This window comes from Poecilia latipinna, unplaced genomic scaffold (genome assembly GCF_001443285.1).
Source record: "Poecilia latipinna isolate Pla-1442-1.1 unplaced genomic scaffold, P_latipinna-1.0 Scaffold1016, whole genome shotgun sequence".
NCBI lineage: Eukaryota > Metazoa > Chordata > Actinopteri > Cyprinodontiformes > Poeciliidae > Poecilia > Poecilia latipinna.
The window spans coordinates 134,414-142,899 of record NW_015113632.1 but is presented as its reverse complement, the minus strand read 5'-3'; the positions used below and the strand labels follow the sequence as shown (position 1 = coordinate 142,899).

The 8,486-nt window shown below is 34.8% G+C and overlaps 1 long non-coding RNA gene across 1 annotated transcript; it reads left to right on the top strand.

Annotated features, from left to right (window-relative positions):
• Positions 1-1,184: 1,184 nt before the first annotated feature.
• On the top strand, positions 1,185-5,795 carry LOC106958782 (uncharacterized). Its single transcript, XR_001427218.1, has 3 exons — positions 1,185-1,397; positions 4,031-4,214; positions 5,245-5,795. It is a non-coding gene; the product is annotated as an uncharacterized LOC106958782 (long non-coding RNA).
• Positions 5,796-8,486: the final 2,691 nt, after the last annotated feature.

Genomic DNA, 8,486 nt, shown 5'->3' with positions numbered 1-8,486 from the left:
TAAACCACTCAGTCAACCGTACAATAAAGTGGATATACTGTAAAGATTTTGGAACGTAATAATAATTTACAACTTGAAGGCTAGCAAGTTAGCGATATTTATAACAGTGGTTAAATTGTTTTAAGCTAAATGCTAACATTAGCATAGCCGCGCTAAAAGTTAGCTAAACGGAAGTGAGAATGTTAGCATTGACCTTGAAACATTTCGACGTATTTTAATGCCTAAACATAAAAAGACTTAACAGAATATAAAAATAACACAAACCTCAACTTTTTAACTTACCTTTAGTTTTGTTTGACCGGGGAAAAACGTCTTCCTACATGAGCTAACGTCAAGGGCTGCAGCTAGCTGAGACTTGGCTCCGTCCACATCAGATGCTTCATTTTTTCATTCTGAAATATGGAAAATTGTTTGGTAAATGTTTAACTGACAGTTAACCCATGCATTATACCCACTAAGGATATATTATACCTCTTTTTTTACGGATATAAAGGCCAAACTCCCTCTGTGCCAGTTCTGGAAGCTTCTCTCAGCTTCGATATTTCCCTTTACTCAACGCAATCTGACTATGACGTCATACCAAATTGATATAAAGTCGAAATGACAAGAAACGTTTTAAAATAAAAACTAAAAGTGTGACAAAAAATACAAATTCTAAGAAAAAAGATGAAATAAGAAAAAACACAAGAAAGTGCAAATAATGTCAAAGGAAGAGAAGATAACTTTAAAAAAAAGAAAAATAGTTGAAATGGTAAGAAAAAAAATCAAAATGACGATAAAAAATATATATAATCTTGTATAATCTATATACAATTTTTTAGATTAATTTAAAAATTATTTTTTTCTCAAGTTTTTTCTCACAAATTCAGAAATATGTTTGGGTTGTTTTTTTTTTTCAGAAAATAAAACCATATTTCTATTTTGTTTTTGTTTTTTTTACTTAATTAGAGTACTTAGTTGGAGTACTCCAACTAAGTACTCCAATACTTAGTTGGAGTATTTTGACGTATTTTGACTATTAACACCTACTATGATTGAGACCATATTCAAAGAATAAAAATAATTGCCCAATTTCAATGACAACCTTTAAACACTAGATGGCAGCAGAGTCTGGCGTTCTGCACTTTAACTTTTACTAAACATCTTTCTGTCACAGAAGTGTTGAGATCCATCCAGGAAATCCAACAGGGAACGCCGGACAGACAGACCGGACCCAGCCTGCCTGTGCGTGAGGCGTTCGGGTGATGAAGACAGACGCTGGAAATAAACTGACCTCTGGCCTCACAAATCTGACACCCTCTGAGTTTTCCATGAACCCAGAGACCCGCGCAGCAGATCGGTGTGTGCCTGCCGGGGGCCGCATTCGGCTGCAGGCAGACAGATGGACACACAGGCAGGTACAGACTCTTTCCATGACTGGGGTTATATTTAGGGTTAGAGGAAGGTGAAATGCTCAGATGATACTTGAAAAGCTGCTGGACTTGTTCTGACCGGCTAAACTGGGCTGGAGTGGGTCAGATCTGATGCTTTAATGCTGGTTGAACACTGAAAACATATTGGAAAATTTTGATTTAATTAGGTTATGTTTTGAGTTGTTATTGTTATTCCCAGACCAATTAGTAGCTAAAGTTTAACAGATTAGCAGTGATTTATTTACACCTGGTGTTGAAGGTTTCTGGGAACCACATGCAGTTTCTCGGGATCTGAGATGCTTTCATTGCCTAGAGTTTCACTCATCAGCATACAGACATAAAGTAAAACAGAGTGATGTTTTCAAGTATATTAATGGAACATTAAGTGGAAGAAAAATGTTTGGAAGAAAAGAAATGCACAAACTTTACTGCATTGACAGACCATCTCCAAGTTATCAGCTAAATATTTAGTTAACTAAATAATTAGCTACAACCCAAATATTTGACTTTCTAATCATATAGTTAGTTTGGAACATATAGCTAACAAACTAAATATTTAATTTTAAACTAAATATCAAGCTTGCTAAACAAATAGTTTGAAATTAAATATTTATTTGCTAAATATGTTTGTTGCTAAATATTTAGTTTTCCAAGCTAAATATTTAGTTTGTCAACTAAATGTTTAGTTTGGCTCCAAATTTAGTTTGCTAACCCAGATATTTAATTCCCAAACTAAAGTTTGACTTTGGCTCCAACTAAGTATTTTTGTTTTAAACTAAATATCTAGCTTGCTAACCAAATAACTTGATTAATTGAATATTTATCTTGCTAACCAAAATATTTAGTTTTGTCTCCACCTAAATATTTGGTTTGTAGCTACATAATTAACAAATTACATTTTTAGCTCCAAACAAAATGTTTAGTTTTAAAATAAAATTTCTAGCTTTCTAGCTAAATAGCTCGTTGGTAGACTAAATATTTAGGTTGCTAATTAAATATTTAAATTTTGTAACATTTATCAATGCGTGAATAACCTGATGAAAATCTGACTAAACACATATTGTTTTCTCTAATGAGAGGCTAAATAAGCCAAATCTTTGCTGTTAGTTTTTGACCGTGTAATTTTATAAATGATGCCCCACAAAATTAAACGCTTGAATAAATCACAGTGTGTGTAACGAGGTGATATCAGTCTTCGTTTTTACATCAGAGATGCATCAACGTGTAACGACACCAGCAGCCTCGGTGTGGTCAGCACGTTCCCATAGCAACGCAAACTCGACACCACCTCATTGGTAGCGATGAGCTCAACACCTGTTGCTGCGCTACGCTCTGTTTTCTCCTCGTCGTGTTCACAAATTCAGCTGTGAAACCTTCTGACATACACCTCACCTGCTCAGGTGTTACCCCAGTGCATGCTGGGAGATCTGCACACCTCTGCTCCACTCCTGCAGTGGAACCTCAGTCAGGAAACAGATTCCTCTGGGAAGACGAAACATTTAATGTTCCCCATTTCCAGTTATAGTCGCTCATTATATTCCTCTATCCTGGTGTCCTTCAGCTGCATTTCGCCATTTTATCTCAACTCAGGTTTTCTTTCTTCTATCAATAATCAATAGTTTGTCTCAGAATATGATTTTTCGGCTGTTTTTCCTGGATAACCTGAGTTTCATCAACTCACTCCTGGTTTGGTTTTGCTTTGCTTCCCATCTGAATTTTCTGGGTTTAATTACATTTTAGTTTAACGTGCAGCATTCTTTCTTTTCTATCAAAAAAATTTGTTTTAAAAAAGTGCAACTTTGTTTTTTCCTGTTTCTATATTTTATTTTTTTTCCTTTTCTTTGTTGTTTTTCTCTTATTTTCTTTCCCCTTTTTTCTTCTCATTCAAAAATGAAAATAATGTGCAACTTTCTTTTCCTTTTTGTTTTTCTTGTTCCTGCTTTTTTATTTTTCATTCGTTTTTCTTGTTTCCTTTTCTTCTCAAAAAATGCACAACTTAATTTTTTTCTCTTTCCTTTATTGTGTTTCCTTTTCTTTATTATGTTTTCTTCCCGTTTTCTTTTTCTCTTTTCCTAATTTTTTCTTTAGCTTCTCTCAAAAATGAAAAATGTTCACCTTTTTCTGTTTTTTCTTTTTTATAATTTCCCTTTTGTTTTCCTTATCCTCCTTTTCTTTTTCTCTTTTTTCATTTTTTTCTGGCTCTTTTCCTATTTTTCCTATTTTTTCTCTTCATCCCTTTTCCATTCTTTTCTCTTTTTTCTTTTTCCTTCTCTCTTTTATTTTCCTTCCTTTTCTCTCCTCCTTTTTCTTCTTCTAAATGCTTCTATGTGCAGCTTCCTCAGCTCCTCAGATTTAACTGATAAAGTTGAAGCCATTCAGACGGTAAAATGAGTTTCTGTTCCATTGAAGGCACTGCCGCTGTACAAACTCTCCAGTCCGTGTGACATTTAGGCTGTGAGTGGATATTAATTTAGACCCATAATTTCTGCAGCGAGTTGCACTCGATCGGGTTACAGCGTCCTGCTGAGCTCTGAACTGCATCCAGTTTTAAATAGACCTTCTCACAGGTTTATTTCTGTGTGTTGGAGGTAAATCTTCGTCTGTCCTCAGGTCTGCAGCACATCAGAGTCCTGATTCATCTTCTTCACTACTTCAACACATCCAAGGTTTTCCAGCGATATTTTCACTCTGGATGATGCAATAAAACCAGCAGGGCTGCTGTGTGTTTACCTGCATGAGCCGTTTGTTTGTATGTGGGCCAACTGAAGCTCACGGGTGATGTTGCTTTGAATGAGGATAAAAGTGAGTATTTTATTTTCTAAACTAGAAAAGGGCATGGTGGGATCAGAAATAATCACAAACATGATCAATAACAGCTAATAAGGGTTTAGATTCAGCTGCTTTTCTCCTCCTAATCTTCCAAAAAGTCCAGATTTGTGGAGCTAATAGTTCCTTGTAATCCTGTGAATCTCTGCAGCTCCTCCAGAGCTGCCATGACTCTCATGGGACACATAAATAAACCTTCAATATAACAGCTAGAGGGAACCAATCATGTAAAATAAATTTTTTGCATGTTTTTTTTGCTTCCATTTGGGTCTCAACTGATTTTAAAAATCAGTGAAGTGCTTAAAAAAACTACAGCTGCCTTTTTAAAAAAAATTTATTTGGAAATAAGTTAATGTTTTATGGCATCTAAAAAATTATTTGTTTAAAAAATGTCACATTCGACAGGCTCTGCCCCATCACCTACCAACCCAAGATGAGTTCCAGCAGGTTGGGTCAGCTGGTTTTATATTACAATGGCTGCTGGAAAAGACAGGTGAAACCAGTTGCTGCATCCTTGTTGGTTGTGCAGGATCTTGCACAACAGGATCTTGTGCATCTTCTGCTTTTCAGAGATGTACAGTTGTATATTTATGTTTCTGTTTGCAGCCATTTTCATGTGTGAGTGTAGGTGTTGATTTTTGTGGCGCGGCCGGCAGCAGGTTACATGGATTAAAAAAAAAAATCAAATATGAAAAAATAAATAAATAAACTGAAAATTGAAAGTGAAATTCTGGAGGGATTGGTCAATGTGAAAAGTTTTTGATTATCACTTAATTTATTAACTTTTGGCTGCAAAAAAAAAGGTTAAAGAAAAATTTTAATTCATGCAAAATGTTTCAGCATTCTCAGGTAAAATAAAATTGGACATTTTTACATTAAAAGTTATCGGAACAATTATGCAGCTAGATGTTAAGATTATTTTCTGTCATGAATTAGCAGTAATTAGATGTTTGAGGATGTTTTTCCTGGATTGTTTGACCTGGAATGACCCGGTTCTGTTGTGCAGTCCGTTTCTTTTCCATCAGTCAGCATATGAACTCTCCTGACTCACCTGTAGGTCTCGCCCTGATTGGCTGACCCAACCAGGAAGCAGATGGGTTTGTGCTGCAGATTAAAGCGAGGTCTGAGAGGCTGAATCATTTCCTCATCCCTCGGATCTGTTTGGACGACATTCTCCAGGATCCGGTGCTTAGAAGTGGGAACATGTTCTTCTGAGGAAACCAGCCCGGCCGAAGCTGCTGCCACCTGCCCTTGAGCCAGGCAGCAGCTGCTCCAAACTGGCTAACCCTGGCAGCCTGTTGCTCTATAATTAGCAGCTGCGTCCTTCCTGCTAATCTCCTCCACAGCTGCTCCAATCATATGGCTGGCCCTGGTTGCCATGGTGAACTAATTAACTCGTAAATGACCGATGGGAAACAAAGTGGCAAGAAGGAAGAAACCTGAAGTAGGGGGACACAACAAACAGATTTTTATTTTAAAGTTTTTTTTCCTGAACATTTCTCTGGTTGCCTGGACAACTGTAAACAAAACTTAATATTAAAAAAATAAAAAGTCTGACTTCTGTTTGATTATGTTTCTCTGTCTTTGTCAGGACATTATAAGCTTCATTTACTTTACTGAATAGATGCAGCAAAATCTGATCTCAGGTAAAAACCCCTGGGTGCTTGCAGCCAGATTTACGTGAAATTAAATAAAATTTGAGTACTTTGTGGTACACTTTTAGATTTTAAATAGCATCTTTTTGAAAGGCAGTGAAATTAATTAATTAATTAAGGTAATTATTTTAATCGGTTATTAAAATAATTGTCTATTTGTTGAAAGAACAACACACTCACACCAGCATTTAAGCCAAAACTGTTCAAAAATATATTCATTTTGCATTTAAGACAAGAAAAAACTTTGTTTGTAAATTCTACCCAGGACCTTTTTCTGTCTAATTATCAATCGATTAATTGAAAAAATACTAATAGATTAGCCCTGCACTGTGTCGATGTTAAGTCAAGCAGAAAGGGTTGAACTTTTTACATGTTGATGTTTTTAAGCTGCAGATGAAAACTGCAGAATGGTACGCGTTTGCGTTTTAGGCAATAAAATGTTTGATTTAGCATTTAGAATGAGTTTAAATATTTGGTTTTGCCTCTTTTAACATATTTGTAATGTATAAGAAGCTGAAGTGGTTAAGTGAAAAATCAGCAGAATGAGGCAATTTTTTATCCGATTAATCAATTAATTGTCAGAATAATCAATTATTTTGACTAAAATAATTGTTTATTGCAACCATTTTTTACATAAATGTTTTAAGACCCCACCCTTGTGCCACTGTTTTTCTTGTAGTTTATGGAAATCTTTATAGTTTCAGTGAAATGTGTTCTGCTTTCACTGATGAGTCATTTGGCTTAGTTGATTTCTCTCTCCAGATGTAAAAAATTTTTAAGTTATTTTTAATGTGCTGCCTTCACTTCCTGCTTGTCGTTTCCAGCGCCGTCTGTTGTGATAATCTAAGCAGCGCTATCAACAGTCAGCGCTGGCTTTCATGATGTCAGGCCCCCCTCCCTGTCAACTCTGCATTTATTACCACCTAACGAGCCTGCGTTGTCATGGAAACCCAGCGTAACCACTCAGCATCCTCAGATTCCTGTAAAGTTTCTTCATATTTTTTTTGTTCCTGCTTTTTAAAGAACATTTTTCTGTGTGGCTCAAGAAAAACAATCAAAGTGAGACTAGATAAGTATATTAAAAAAAACCTCTAAATATCCACCTGTAAAGGCCAGTAATTAGATAATGTACAGTAGTAGATTTGTGAACAATTGCCTTTATGTATTTGCAACCACCAACGTGAAATACTCATTAATGAAGAACCAATTGATTTCTTAATCAGCCCAATAAACCTCGTCAAGACAAAACACAGATTATCCATATTCTGGCTAACTTTTCAAATCGTAATCTAACTTTAAAACAGCTTCAGATGCACCAAAAAAAAAGAAGAAAAAAAAATTAAGAATAGAAAATAGCATTAAAACTAAAATTTCAAGAAACTAAAATCAAGTTTCAAACACAAATGAAGAAATCTCAATTTAAAAATAAACCAGGATATAAAAATTTGAGTCAAAATGAGTGTTAATATTGCTGTTGTTGGTTCAGTTTCACTAATCAAATTGATGCTGATGTTATAGCTGACATATCGTTCATCCCTAATCCTTGAAATAATAAAGTACACACAGATAAAATAGGGGTGGGATTATGGTATACAATTTTTTAAACATTCTCACCAAAGGAATTCAAACACATTGGAAGCAAAATTTAAGATTACATTGACTAAAGTAATTTTAGATTATTTAAATGGCTCAAGAGTTTTTTTGGATTGCACCCAAATCCATTTCCATCATCTAATGGTTTGGGGGGGAAAATAGAGATTTCTATTTAAAACAAATATAAACTAAAACAAAAAGCCATGTTAGTTCCCTTCTCTTTAATGGAATCCAATTGCCCACTTTTGTGATTGACCTATTTTTGGATACTTTAAGAATCAGTACTTTCTGCAGTAAAATGTTAAGTAATATTTTGGAATATGTTTTAGGTTTAAATGAGTATTAGCTAACAAAAATTCAATATTTACTTTACATGTTCCAGATTGTAATTCTGTAGATAAAACATGGCTGAATAGGCCAGCTAGAGTAAAGGCTTTATAACATTAAAGTGGACATTTTTCTCAATTTGTCTTTATTAACACTTAATTACTCTTGAACTTTCTTCATCCATGTGTAAAATGGCTCGAACATTCATAGGTTAGCATCAGGTTGTTATGACATAGTTTTAAGAACTGAATATGGAAAAAAAAAAAAGATTTTCCATCTAATTATTAACAGAAAAGATTGACAATAAAAGTGTTTTTATTAATAATTTTTCCACCACAATAAAATTTAACAAAGGCTCACTAAAAAAGTGTCAATTTCTGTGTTCTGTACAGCAGATACAGTACAAAATAAAACTGGCCGTGCAGTGGCACCACAGCCCATTGAATACCCCCCCCCCCCACCCCCAAAATGTTTTATTCAAACACTTTTGCACAATATTTACATCTTTAAAAAAAAATCAACAATAAAACCCAGCTGGCAAACAATATAGAAACATTTCACTAATGTCTGGCTGCGAAGACTTCTCGAGAGAAGCCAATGGCTAGTGAGCTAATTAGCTAACAGGCTAAAACCGCTTTCACGTGAACAAAAAATTTTATCAGAGTGCTACCAA